We start from the raw sequence: 13732 nt of genomic DNA, 5'->3' as shown, positions 1-13732 counted from the left end.
CACTTGCCTATTTCAGCCAAGCATGGGACTGTCCATAAGAGGAGCCTTCCCTCAACTGTTTTAGGGGAAGAACACAGTGTTTAGAAAGTACATTTGCAGGGCTTCCCTGGTGGCGCAGTGGTTGGGAGTCCGCCTGCCGATGCAGGGGACACAGGTTCGTGCCCCGGTCCGGGAAGATCCCACATTCCGCGGAGCGGCTGGGCCCGTGAGCCATGGCCGCTGAGCCTGCGCATCCGGAGCCTGTGCTCCGCAACGGGAGAGGCCACAACAGTGAGAGGCCCACGTACCGCAAAAAAAAAAAAAAAAGAAAGTACATTTGGAAATGTACATTGGAAAGTACAAAGCAGTATTTCTTAACATGTAGACTTTGGACTACCTCCTTCAGAATCATCTTTTAAATTGCAAATTCCTGGGCCCACTCCAGGCCTAAGGAACCAACGTCTCTGAAGGTGCTGTCTAGGACCTTTCTAACAAGTATCCCAATGAAGTTTGAGAGCTGTTAATACAACAGAATAAGACAGATTATACAAAAGAATCTGTCTGGTTAATTTACAGGCATACTGTATATGTATGTGAGCATGTAGATCTGTTTTCTCAATCTTTCCAAAATCCAGAGACTGGAGTTGGAATTCATCATAATCAATAAGGATTTGCTCATGACCTCTGCTCAGTAAATAAGGCAGGAAAGACTGCAAAGTTTTGAAGACACATTATTTTCTTTCATATACAGTTTTGTCCTACAGTAAAGAATCTATACAGTTGGCTTCCTGACAAAAGAGAGAAGACTGTGATCCTGAAGAGCAAATGGTTGGGTGCTGCATCATTCGGAAGTGGATATGTTCTTTTCCTAATCAACTCAGGCTTAATAATCAGGGCTACCACAGTATCTGTGATAGATGCTGATACAAATTAACATATATACCAACTATACCTTTTGACTTTAATTTTCCTTCTAACACACAGACAATAAGTATTTGTTTTCTCCTTATATAAAATTTCTTTATTTTTGCTCTGGGGTGAAAAAAAATCTCTGAATACCCTAAGTGTTTAGGGGAAAAAAAACAAGAAGCAATTTAGGAAAGATTAAAAGCAATTGTTCTGTTACCCTTGGCAACAGAATCTAGATGCAGCCAATCAGCAAAGTTGATATATTGTTTTGACACACGTGCACATATTTCTAACATAAATAGCAACAGAGACCTAATAACAGTGGGTTTTAAAGCTGGAAACTGATGTCATTTCAAATGTGTCAATCAAAGAGAACCTATGAAAGTGTTTTTTTCTATCAAGCTGACATTAAATATATGCTGTAATGGCTTCTTAAGTAATGGTAGACTTCTGTCAGGCCATACAGGAGATGCTCAATCTATAATTACACTCTTGCTTCTTGGAATCTGTCCTTTAACACATCTCAAAAAAAACTTTAATAGGAAAAAAAATCTGAGTCCTTCATCTGTTCACATCACCAAAAAAGTATGCTTATAAGAATGAGCAAAATTAGATTAGAATTAGCCTGTTTATCCCTAAAATAGATACATTTCTTGAGTTCCTCTGTCTATTGAATTTATGATTAACTTGTGCCAGTATATTCTGCTATTTAAATTTTTTTAAGTGTTTCAAAAATTAGCATTTTGATAGAACAATAGGAGAGAACAATAGTATCAGGCTGCCCATAGGAGGATAAAAAGGATGGTTGGGAGTCCAGGACTGATGACCTTTACTGCCCAATATGAAAATAGATGGCTAGTGGGTCAGAGTTCATCCTTCGCTGGATAGTATTAGTAGCAGTATTAGTAAGAAATAAAATAAAAACAAAATTAATAACGAGCACCATTTACTGAGTGCTTATATGGGGTGTGTACTATGCCAGACTGCTTTGTAGACAGTATCTCATGGAATCCTCACAATAATTATAGGAGGTAGGAATTAGTATCTCGTTGCACAGATGAGGAAACCTGTGTTAGTTAGCCTAGCTTCTGTCATATAGCTGATGAAGGAGTGACAGAACTGAGGTTTGAATCCAGGTCTGTCTTGCTCCAAAGCTGCTGCTCTAATCCACAGTTCATGTCATCATGTATCACCTCCTCCGGGTCAGGAACCTCAGGATGCCAGTTAACACACTTGCAAACTGAACATGATCTCTGCTTCGTCCCTCAACAGATAGTTGACCCTAATCAAATCATGTAACTCCTTTGAGCCTCCTTTTCCTGATGCGTACAGAGAGTCCAACTTCTACCTTCCAAAGCTACTGTGGGAATCATTGAGATAATGTTTGATAAAGCTCTTGTGCTTGACAAGGGCTCTCAATAAAAATGAGCTTCCTCTCCTTTCTTTCTTTCTAGCCAAAGTACCGATAGTACAATGCACAGTAGATGCCCTGTTAATTTTTGAATAACCAAAAAAAGTAACTTTCAAAGTGTAAATTATTAAAATTTTGAATATCTAGCTACTCATCTTAATAAAGATACAACTACAGGCCCAGGTTCAACCCTTGATACACAACCAAATCACTGGGGGAACTTTTAAAACTACTAAATTCTGAGTGCCAGGAGATTTTGATTCACTTGATCCAGGGAAAGGACGAGGTACATATTTAAATAGATATATATTTACATATTTATATATTTTTTAAAGATGAAATTCACATAAAGTAAAATGAGATATTTTAAAGCAAACAATTCAGTGGTATTTAGTATATTCACAATGTCGTGCAACCACCACCGCTATCTAGATCCACAGCGTTTTTACCATCCCAAAAGAAACCTCTTCATGGCCCCTGGCAACCAGCGATATATATGCTGTTACTATGGAAGTACCTATTCTGGATATTTTGTATAAGTGGAATCATGCAATATGTGGCCTTTTGTGTCTGGCTTCTTTTGCTTAGCATAATGTTTTTAAGGTTCATCTACGTTGTGTCATGTAGTAGTAATTAATTCCTTTTTATAGCTAAATAATATTCCATTGTATGGATACACCATCATTTGTTGATCCATTCGTCTGATAATGGACTGTTTCTACCTTTTGGGTGTTATGAAGAGTGCGTCAGTGAAGATGCATGTGCATGTGTTTGTTTGAGTCCCCATTTTTAATGCTTTTGCACGCATACCTAGGAGTGGAATTGCTGGATCATATGATAATTCTATGCATAACTTTTTGAGGAACCTGCAAACTGTTTTCCACAGTGTCGAGCCATTGTGCACTCCCACCAGCAATGTACAAGTGTTTCAGTTTCTCCACATCCTTACCAACACTTGTTATTTACTTTCATTTATGTATTTATTTTTGATTGTTGAGATCCTAGTGGGTATGTAGTTGTATGATGATGGTATTTCATGGTGGTTTTGATCTGCATTTCCCTAATGATTAATGAGCATATTTTCGTGCACTTCTGGAATATCTTTTCTGCAGAAATGTCTATTCAGGTGTTTTCTCAGGCACCTATATTCTTTTAAGATTCCTCTTCCCCCCTGAAGGTCATTCTAATGTGCAGAGGTTGAGAAGAATCAGTGACATAAGGGAAAGTGAGAAGTACATAACAAAGAGATGTAGTCATATTGTTTTTATCATTTGTACATGGATAAGGAAGCATTGTGCACAATGCTGCCAACTAAATAGTCTTTCACAAACTCCTACTATACTTGAAGAATTCAGAGTACAAAATTGTACAGATGTGATCAGTATATGTTTCATGACTTCAAGATGGTATTAAAGTGCAATTTTAAAAGGCCTAACCTCATGTTTAATATTAAAAAAAAAATCTTAAACGTATAGAACACCTGTTTCAGGGAGGCCAAAAGGTTTAACTCTCTTGTTACATTTTATAATTAGGGTGCAGATTTTTTTCACTTTTAAGAAATTATGGTAATAAAAGGAAAATAATTGGCCTGAGTGCCATAGTTGGCTCTTGAATTAAGAAGAAAAATACAAGTTACTTGTATCTCTGGCCACCACTGTCCTCTCTCTCATTCTCTCCCTCTCTCTCTGTCTCTCTATCCCTCCTCACACCCTCCTTTCTCTTTCCCTATTTCTCCTGTAAACCATAATATGTGGAAAATAATATAGAGGTTTGTCTGATTCTCATGCTCTACCAAGATGTCCTCTGGTCATTGTTGTCAGCTTATTTTAGTGTTTAATTTTTGGAATGCCTGTCCTGAAATTTCCACATCAGAGAAATAAAAAAGAAAGAAACCCACCAAACAGGTAGCCGATATCTAGGTATCTACTCTTCATTTTCCAACATGGAAAAATTGTACTTATAATGTAGGGAATGACATTTTCTTGAAAACAGTTTCATTAGAATTTCAACCTTAACTGTCAATATCTTTGTTGTCAGGAAGTGCTGTAGGTTGGGTTCCCCTGTAGGCCAATCCTAAGTAACACATGGGAAAAGAAAGGGTAGAAGCTGGAGTGGGCAAGGGGACCCATCAGACTGTACCATAAGCCTAACAAAGTCCCTGCGAACCCAACGGGGAGCTCTGGAGCAAAGATTGCCCATCGGAGTCCTGTGTTGATCTTTGTCCCACTGGACCAAGCCCTTGTGTCACTGCCTTGTTCATTTGTTGCCCAAGGGACCCCAGAATGAAGTGTGACCTTGGCTCCAACACTGAGGCTGGTCCCGAAGAAACCTACATCTGGAAGCTGTCAGTTCTCTACTCTGCTTGCAGCTGGGTAGCAACCACTTTCTTGAAGGGGGTTCTAATTGGTGCATCTTTGTGTTTACCACAGAAAGTTATCTGCTCACTTATATCTCACATGAGTAATTACAGTTAAGAAGAAAAAAAATGCACGTTAGCTATTTTCTTACCTCTGATCTACTGTTTTCTTTACAGAACTGGTAGATATTTATTTACCAGATATGCTAAAAGTTTCTCAAAACAACAGAACCTCCATCCCTATGGAATCTAGTTCAGTATTTAATGCACATCTTTTGGACTCTTCCTTTTCGGAGCTAATTCCAATACCAAACTACTATTAGAAGGCAATGTCATCTAATAGATCTGGAAAGAAAAAGCTTAGCACAGTACCAGGCCCATAGTAGGTGATCAGTAAAAGTTTGTTAAATGAATGGATGAAGTCAATTACATAGTGTATTATAGCAAGACTTTTTTCAATGTCACTTCAGAGCTAAGGTGTAAAGAGTGGTAGCAGAATTATTAATACCAGGATGCCAGAACCAAGTCCAGTTTTAAACTTTGTTTTGAGCCTTTTGCTCTATTTCAAATATTTGAACCATGACCAAAAGAAACCCCCAAATTTGAAATGCGTTTTCTAGGAGAATTTCCCACTTAATTGTAAAATCCCTCTGTATTTTAGGGAAAATTCAACCCACATGTTCTGTTTTTTTTTTTTAATTTATTTTTGGCTGCATTGGGTCTTCGTTGCTTTGCTTGGGCTTTCTCTAGTTGTGGCGAGCGGGGGCTACTCTTCATTGCAGTGCACGGGCTTCTCATTGTGGTGGCTTCTCTTGTGGAGCACAGGCTCTAGGCACGCGGGCTTCAGTAGTTGTGGCTCACGGGCTCAGTAGTTGTGGCTCACGGGCCCTAGAGCGCAGGCTCAGTAGTTGTGGTGCACGGGTTTAGTTGCTCTGCCATGTGGAATCTTCCCGGACTAGGGCTTGAACACGTGTCCGCTGCATCGGAAGGCGGATTCTTAACCACTGCACCACCAGGGAAGTCCCCACATGTTCTCTTATTTAATTTCCACTTAGCCATAAGACAGTTGTTTTGTAAGAGTCTGTTGTGCTTTTGATATTTTTCATCCATATTTTCTTAGAAGTAGGAAGTCTTGGTTAATGCAAAACTAAAGAAACTCCCCGGCGTGATCATCTGGGCTAGGAATAGGGTGCACAGTCTTGGGCATCCTGGTTGGGGCTCTAAAGTGGGCAAGACGATTTATCTCTTCTCCTGCCTCCATTCTCTGACCCCAAGGGCTGTGGGCTCTCTCATAGATTGTACAGAAACTGTGTGAGGCCGTGGCAACTCCTTCCTCACTCTATTTAGTGGGACAAATCCTGTGGCAGTCACAGTAGCTGCCTGTGACCTGATGTTCTGTTTTGTGAGAGAAGGAGAAGGAGGCTGAGGTCCCTCGACAATCAGTGGTGGTGTAAAAATTCCAGCGGCCCAAAGAATGGCCCTCCCTATTCTTGAGGAACTTGAGAAGAAAGAAAGAAAAGTGAAATGTTGGTCCCTGGGCTACTACTTTGTCAGGAAGCCTCTTCTGAGGTGTAGCCACTTCTTTCAAGGATGTCCTGGGGCAGGAGGAAGGTCAGGGATGGGCTTTACTCAACATTCAGGTTTAGTTAAATATGTGGGAAGGAGGGGTCCAGATCTTTCTAAAAGGATACCTGAACAGCACTACAGATCCTAACCTGGTCATGGTGAGTTTTCTTCACCAACATAAAAGGGATTTGGACAAACAATATTACTAAAAATTTTTCACAGTGAAACTTCACATAAAAGTGAGCACTTGGCTGGGCCTTGTCTTAAACATTCACACGAATGCAGTGGCTTCCAAACACTCAGCTGAACCAAATCTGTGACACAGGACTGTGGTTCTTCTCCCCTCTTAAGGAGATGGTGATCCATTATGCTCCTTCACTTGTATTTTTTGAAGAAGTTTTGAACAACCTCTTTACTTGGCTTGGGGTACTGCCTGATCCCCCTTCTCTCTTCAGTGAGTGACACTTCTGTCAGCTGACACAGTTTTGTAATGAGCTGGGGTGGTGAGATTACTGCAATGAAATTATGGGGCTGCAGCAACGGTTTCCACTGGAAATAACCCTGCCTGCCTGTTCACGTGTCCTCTGGTACCTACTACGTGATCCCAAAAGCTGAGGCTAGGGAATGCTCAGTGGTGTGAAGAGAGCTGCTTACCTGCAACAATTGCAAAGCTAAAGCCGTGAAAATAATGTGGGGGTTCAGTGCAATGTAGCTTACTTTGCTTTGAGAATTAAACGCTAGAAAGGTGGGTTATCACTTGTAGTGTTATTTCTTTTAATTTTTTCTATTAGATTTTCTATTTTCAAATTGTGGAGGGAGGGTTAGGCAGATAAATCCCTCTTCCCACATTGATGAATTTTCTTCTGCCTCTCAGGCACAGAGCCAGCAATGATGTGGCCAGAGGTAGAAATAATCCTCCTCCATCCCACCACCCAAGTGGAGACGTATGCTGAGGCTGTGTGCAGCGGGGATGGAGAGAGCTTCAAATTCAATTCACTGTGGTACCATTTGAAAAGTTGATGAGAGAGAGGGAAAGAGAACATTGTACGCATAAATAGTGGAGTTAGCCCTGGGAGTCAGACCACAGTCTTGCCTTCTCCTGCTTTATTTGTTTATTTATTTTCAAATCTTAGAGTTTTCTGTTTCCTTATATTAATTTTTACTGGGGTATAGCTGCTTTACAATATTGTGTTAGTTTCTGCTGTGCAGAAAAATGAATCAGCCACACGTATACATAGATCCCACTGATACTGTGTATAAAATAGATAGCTAATGAGAACATACTGTATAGCACAGGGAACTCCTGCTTTAGGTGCTCCCTTTCACAGTGAAGTGAATGAGCACAATGGAACACATTAGAGAGAGAGGCAGAGCTACGGAATTAAACACTCATGCTCTTTGCATCATTAATAGACATTCCATGGGTTGCTCAGCCTTCTAGGAAGTAACTGGAAATACCAAATGAGAGTCTGGTTGGATGGCATTGAAGCCTTTTTGAAAATTTGATAAAAATCTGTAGAAACAACTGAGATAACCTTGTAAAACCAGTTGGAAATACATATGTACAGGAAACACGAATGTCCTTCATATATATTTTTGGAATGAGTAAATCGATCTGAGTTCCTGTTTAACGTCATTTAAAAAGGCCAAAACCTGGGGCAAGAATAAATTCTCCTTTATTTTATTCAACAGATGCTTATATAATTGCGGGGGGGAAATGTCAAATGTACAAGTCAAATTACTTTGAGTTCCTCAAGTGTTACGAGTGAGGAGAATAAATACAGAAGAATTTAAGCTGAATATGTCACTGTGCTGATGTGATAACCATAAAGGTGGGAGGGGTGAGAGACCAGTATCAAAAAAGTGGTGTTCCCCATCTCCACCTCAGAATCATGGGTGCCCTGGAATGTGAACAAGCATCAAGTATTGTCTGCATAGTGAATAGTAAAAGAATGAGTACCATTTGGGGGGTTACGTTTTAGTATTAAAAAGTATTTGCATTTTGGAAACACTGGAAATCACAGGTACTTTTTCAAACACCTGCTTTCTTGATTATAATCATTAGGGTCAGTGGGCCACCTGAAATAAACCACAATGGGTACCTTCTACAGATCACCAATTTAAAAGTGTCCCCCTAGTTATTGGTGACATGACTCCCAAATATATTTTATCAAAACATCCTTTGCGTTGACCTTACAACAAATATGCTTCACACCGTGAACATTTGTATTGCATATTAAATTTTTTTCAACTTAATTAGTAATTGAGATAAATAATCAAAATACAAGTTCTAATTCTGGAAGATGACAGAGATTTGTTAACTCTTTTAAAAAAGGTTCTATAGTTTCACAAAAACTTATTGACTTGTTGAGATTTGACATTAATCTATGGTTTCATCCATGGATGCTCTTTTGAACAGCACATTTCTTTCTTGAAAGTTATCCATATATGGCATCCTATGATGTGTCAATATATTATATTATATCATATTGTTTCTACTAAATCTTCCATAAAGAAAAAGAGTAGGGTAAAGAGAGTTACATGGTTGTTTTTGAATTCTGGCCTTATCTGCAAATAGTTTCCTTTGGCTCTTGGAATCATGTGCTCTTTCTAATCTGTGTGCCCTTCCTCTTGTATTTCCCACCCAGGACATTTTTTTCTCTTTCTCTCACATTTTAATATCATTTTTTCTTTTTTTTTTTAACATTTTTATTGGAGTATAATTGCTTTACAATGGCATGTTAGTTTCTGCTTTATAACAAAGTGAATCAGCTATACATATATCCCCATATCTCCTCCCTCTTGCGTCTCCCTCCCCTCTAGGTGGTCACAAAGAACTGAGCTGATCTCCCTGTGCCATGAGGCTGTTTCCCACTAGCTATCTGTTTTACATTTGGTAGTGTATATATGTCCATACCACTCTCTCACTTCGTTCCAGCTTACACTTGCCACTCCCCGTGTCCTCAAGTCCATTCTCTACGTCTGTGTCTTTATTCCTGTCCTACCCCTAGGTTCTTCAGAAACTTTTTTTTTTTTAGATTCCATATATATGTGTTAGCATACAGTATTTGTTTTTCTCTTTCTGACTTACTTCACTCTGTATGACAGACTCTAGGTCCATCCACCTCACTACAAATAACTCAATTTCATTTCTTTTTATGGTTGAGTAATATTCCATTGTATATATGTGCCACATCTTCTTTATCCATTCATCTGTCGATGGACAGTTAGGTTGCTTCCATGTCCTGGCTATTGTAAATAGAGCTGCAATGAACATTGTGGTACATGACTCTTTTTGAATTATAGTTTTCTCAGGGTATATGCCCAGTAGTGGGATTGCTGGGTTGTATGATAGTTTTATTTTTAGTTTTTTTTTTTTTTTTTTTTGTGGTATGCAGGCCTCTCACTGTTTTGGCCTCTCCCATTGCGGAGCACGGTCTTCGGACGTGCAGGCTCAGCAGCCATGGCTCACTGGCCCAGCCGCTCTGCAGCATGTGGAATCCTCCCGGACCAGGGCACGAACCCACGTCCCCTGCATCGGCAGGCAGACTCTCAACCACTGTGCCACCAGGGAAGCCCTATTTTTAGTTTTTTAAGGAACATCCATACTGTTCTCCAGAGTGGCTGTATCAGTTTACATTCCCACCAACAGTGCAAGAGAGTTCCCTTTTCTCCACACTGTCTCTGGAATTTATTGTTTGTAGATTTTATGATGATGGCCATTCTGACTGGTGTGAGGTGATACCTATTGTAGTTTTGATTTGCATTTCTCCAATGATTAGTGATGTTGAGCATCTTTTCTTGTGTTTGTTGGCAATCTGTATATCTTCTTTGGAGAAATGTGTATTTAGGTCTTCTGCCCATTTTTGGATTGGGTTGTTTGTTTTTTTGATATTGAGCTGCATGAGCTGCTTGTAAATTTTGGAGATTAATCCTTTGTCAGTTGCTTCATTTGCAAATATTTTCTCCCATTCTGAGGTTTGTCTTTTTGTCTTGTTTATGGTTTCCTTTGCTGTGCAAAAGCTTTGAAGTTTCATTAGGTCCTATTTGTTTATTTTTGTCTATTTCCATTTCTCTAGGAGGTGGGTCAAAAAGGATCTTGCTGTGATTTATGTCATAGAGTGTTCTGCCTATGTTTGCCTCTAAGAGTTTTATGGTATCTGGCCTTACATTTAGGTCTTTAATCCATTTTGAGTTTATTTTTGTGTATGGTGTTAGGGAGTGTTCTAAATTCATTCTTTTACATGTACCTGTCCAGTTTTTCCAGCACCACTTATTGAAGAGGCTGTCTTTTCTCCACTGTATATTCTTGCCTCCTTTATCAAAAATAAGGTGACCATATGTGAATGGGTTTATCTCTGGGCTTTCTATCCTGTTCCATTGATCTATATTTCTGTTTTTGTGCCAGTATCATATTGTCTTGATGACTGTAGCTTTGTAATATAGTCTGAAGTCCGGGAGCCTGATTCCTCCAGCTCCGTTTTTCTTTCTCAAGATTGCTTTGGTTATTCGGGGTCTTTTCTGTTTCCATACAAATTGTGAAAAATTTTGTTCTAATTCTGTGAAAAATGCCAGTGGTAGTTTGATAGGGATTGCTTTGAATCTATAGATTGCTTTGGGTAGTGTAGTCATTTTCACAATGTTGATTCTTCCAATCCAAGGACATGGTATATCTCTCCATCTGTTTGTATCATCTTTAATTGCTTTCATCAGTGTCTTATAGTTTTCTGCATGCAGGTCTTTTTTCTCAAAAATATGGAACGCTTCACGAATTTGCGTGTCATCCTTGTGCAGGGACCATGCTGATCTCCTCTGTATTATTCCAATTTTAGCATATGTGCTGCTGAAGTGAGCACTCATCTCTTCTTTAAAACAAGCTCAAGGCTCACTAAGCCCATTGGCTTTCCCTGATTAATCTTAGGAGGCCATTATCACTCCCAGTTTAACTCCGATTCCTGTGAACATGCTCATGTAAATGTTTTCTTTTAGTTTCAGGAGTGTTGGTTTTATCTTCCAGGAGAGTAGAACCAAAACAGTGAAGCATGGAGTGAATAATGGAGATACACTTAAACCCAAAGTATGTGGACATTATTCCTGACAACCATGAAGGCAGGGATCTTTGTTTTATTCACCGATGATCCAGAGTTCCTGGAACATAGTAGGTGCTCACTAAATATTGGTTGAATAAATGAATGGTTGTCATCAATTGTAATTGTTTTCAGAACTAATCCTCCAGCAGAACTTCTTTGGGACTGTAAGAATCATGTGTAACCTCCTGACCCTTCACTTCTCCATTTGTGAAATAGTGATTATGATCAAGTAAGCAGAAATTATTTGTTCTTTGTTCAAAACTTTAATGATAAAATCCTCCAAACTAGTGTTCTATGTGCAGAATTCCCCATTCTAAAATCAAAATGCTTCTGGGACAAAGAGTAGCTACTTTAGTTTTAGACCAGCCTTAAAATGATCAGCAGCCACCAACACTGCTATCCATCTTCAGTCACAGTTTTGAAATGAAATCATTGACTGGCATCACCAAGCCCTTTATTATCTGAACAACTATTGAATTAAAGTTGTTTTTTTACTTTAGTATAGTGCTTTTGAAAGGAATACAAGGAAAGATTCATCCTTAGGGTTAAAGGAAACTGCAAAATTATTGCCTAAAATATATCTTTTTCCATTAAGAGATGCAGGGGCCTTGAATGTTGGGAGATGGTATTTCCTTAGCACAAAATTCCTTTGGAAATATTTGGATCAGAAATGGCTATGCATTCACACCTGTAAAATTCCTCCTTCCTTCAATCCCCATAACTAATTTCTCAACTTATAATAGTGTTTGAATCAACTGAAATAAACCACAAGGCAGTTGCTTGTCAGGAGTTGCTATACCATCGGAGGAGAAAAGTCTTAAATTAGCCAGATGACAAGAGAGAATGGGGAGCTGCACACTGTAGACCTGGTTGCCTGAAATCTATAAAACATGTCAGTTATTTAGGGAATTCTCAGCAGAGACAAGAGAGGGGCAAAGGGGGAAGTATTCAGGTTGCATTTCTGGGCGGAGTCCCTTCTACCCTAAACCCAGCACTCTGAGAACTGAAACTTGGCCCCCTCTGCAAGATTAGGCTTCCCAAATTAGCTGTCTTTGGTGACAGCAAAAATACCTGCCTGTCCACTTAAGCAAGACTCTCCACCTGAGTGAGAAACCAAAAGCATGGCTCAAGCCCAGAACAGGTGTTTAATGGGGAAGCCACAAGGCAGCAGGCTTCCACATGCAGAACCTTTGAGAACATTGCTGTAGGGATTTGGCTGCATGATAAGCTTTTATTACTGTTAAGCAAAATTAAAGGCAGATTCTATAATACTGGCACAGAAGCTAACGGGGGCTTATTTGCTGGCCCACTTGAAAATCCTAAGTTTTGTTATATTTTTAGAAAGAAGGCATCTTTTACTGCCAACAAAACCTGTGGTGAGAAATGATGTTTAGGTTTGTCGAGATGTTTCCAATGTATTGCTGTTACTCTTACCTTCTTTGAAAAATATGTTTAATATAAACTCTATTAGTGTTCCAAATAATATGTGGAATGCTGGAAACAACTTCTCGCTAATGGTCTTATTTTATCACAAAGTGCCTGGAAAGTAGGGTGAGGATCACGATGATCATCTGTTTTATAGAGGAGGACGTTGAGGCAATAGAGAGACGTGATCTTATGTTTCTTTTGCTAAAAGCTTTGTTCTGAGAAAACAAATATCATCCCCTTCAAAAAGTTTATTTTTTATCAAGGGACAAATTATAAAACCACAGGAAGGAAGCTGTCATTTTTTTTCCACTTCAGTCTAAATTGGATCTCCATAATGTTTGTCCTCACTACCCTCTGTTTTTTTCCTTTATCTCGTAGTCTAATGTAGACATACCTATTTATTGGTGTGATTTGCTTAGGTCCTTCAGATTGTCAACTCTATGGGACCAAGCACCATATTTTTACTGTATACCAAGCGCCCAACATCCCTGCTTGGCACATAATAGGTGCTCAATAAATTTATCTTCAAGGAACAAATGCTTAATGCGTAAACGTAAACAATATGTTTAGTTTTTGAAAGCATCGAAAAGCAAGACTATGGAGAAGTGGGGGGTGAATTAATCCAGATGGAAAAGAAATAAAACCTCTCCAATTTGCTTGAGACAATTATAGTTGTATGAACAAATAATATTAATCAGCTCTTTTTATTTTCTTTTTTGACTTTTCTAGTATCTAAGAAAAGAAACAAGACCTAAGAGCAGGGAACATATATAGGCGACTGGGTGATTCTGAAGGCGTCATAAGCAAAAAGCTTAAAGTGGTCATGTGAGTAAGTTAAAACCTAGAGCCTTATGTGCAAGGGCTTGGAATGTATTGAAAAGTCCCAAAGTTGTGTACAGACTTAGAGTGAAGAGATTCAAGGTGAATTTAAGGGTGCATCCTACTATCCCACACCTCCTACTATCCAAGGTATAGGAGAAACTTTGGTGGATG

General features: G+C 39.1%; 1 non-coding gene across 1 annotated transcript; it reads right to left on the bottom strand.

The window, feature by feature from the left end:
* Window positions 1–10970: 10970 nt before the first annotated feature.
* LOC136123002 (U6 spliceosomal RNA) lies at window positions 10971–11077 on the bottom strand. Its single transcript, XR_010655884.1, has one exon. It is a non-coding gene; the product is annotated as a U6 spliceosomal RNA (small nuclear RNA).
* Between the last annotated feature and the right edge of the window lie 2655 nt (window positions 11078–13732).

The sequence above is a fragment of the Phocoena phocoena genome, chromosome 4 (genome assembly GCF_963924675.1).
Source record: "Phocoena phocoena chromosome 4, mPhoPho1.1, whole genome shotgun sequence".
In the NCBI taxonomy this organism is placed as follows: domain Eukaryota; kingdom Metazoa; phylum Chordata; class Mammalia; order Artiodactyla; family Phocoenidae; genus Phocoena; species Phocoena phocoena.
The sequence above is the reverse complement of the archived record's forward strand: the minus strand, read 5'-3'. Positions and strand labels throughout refer to the sequence as shown.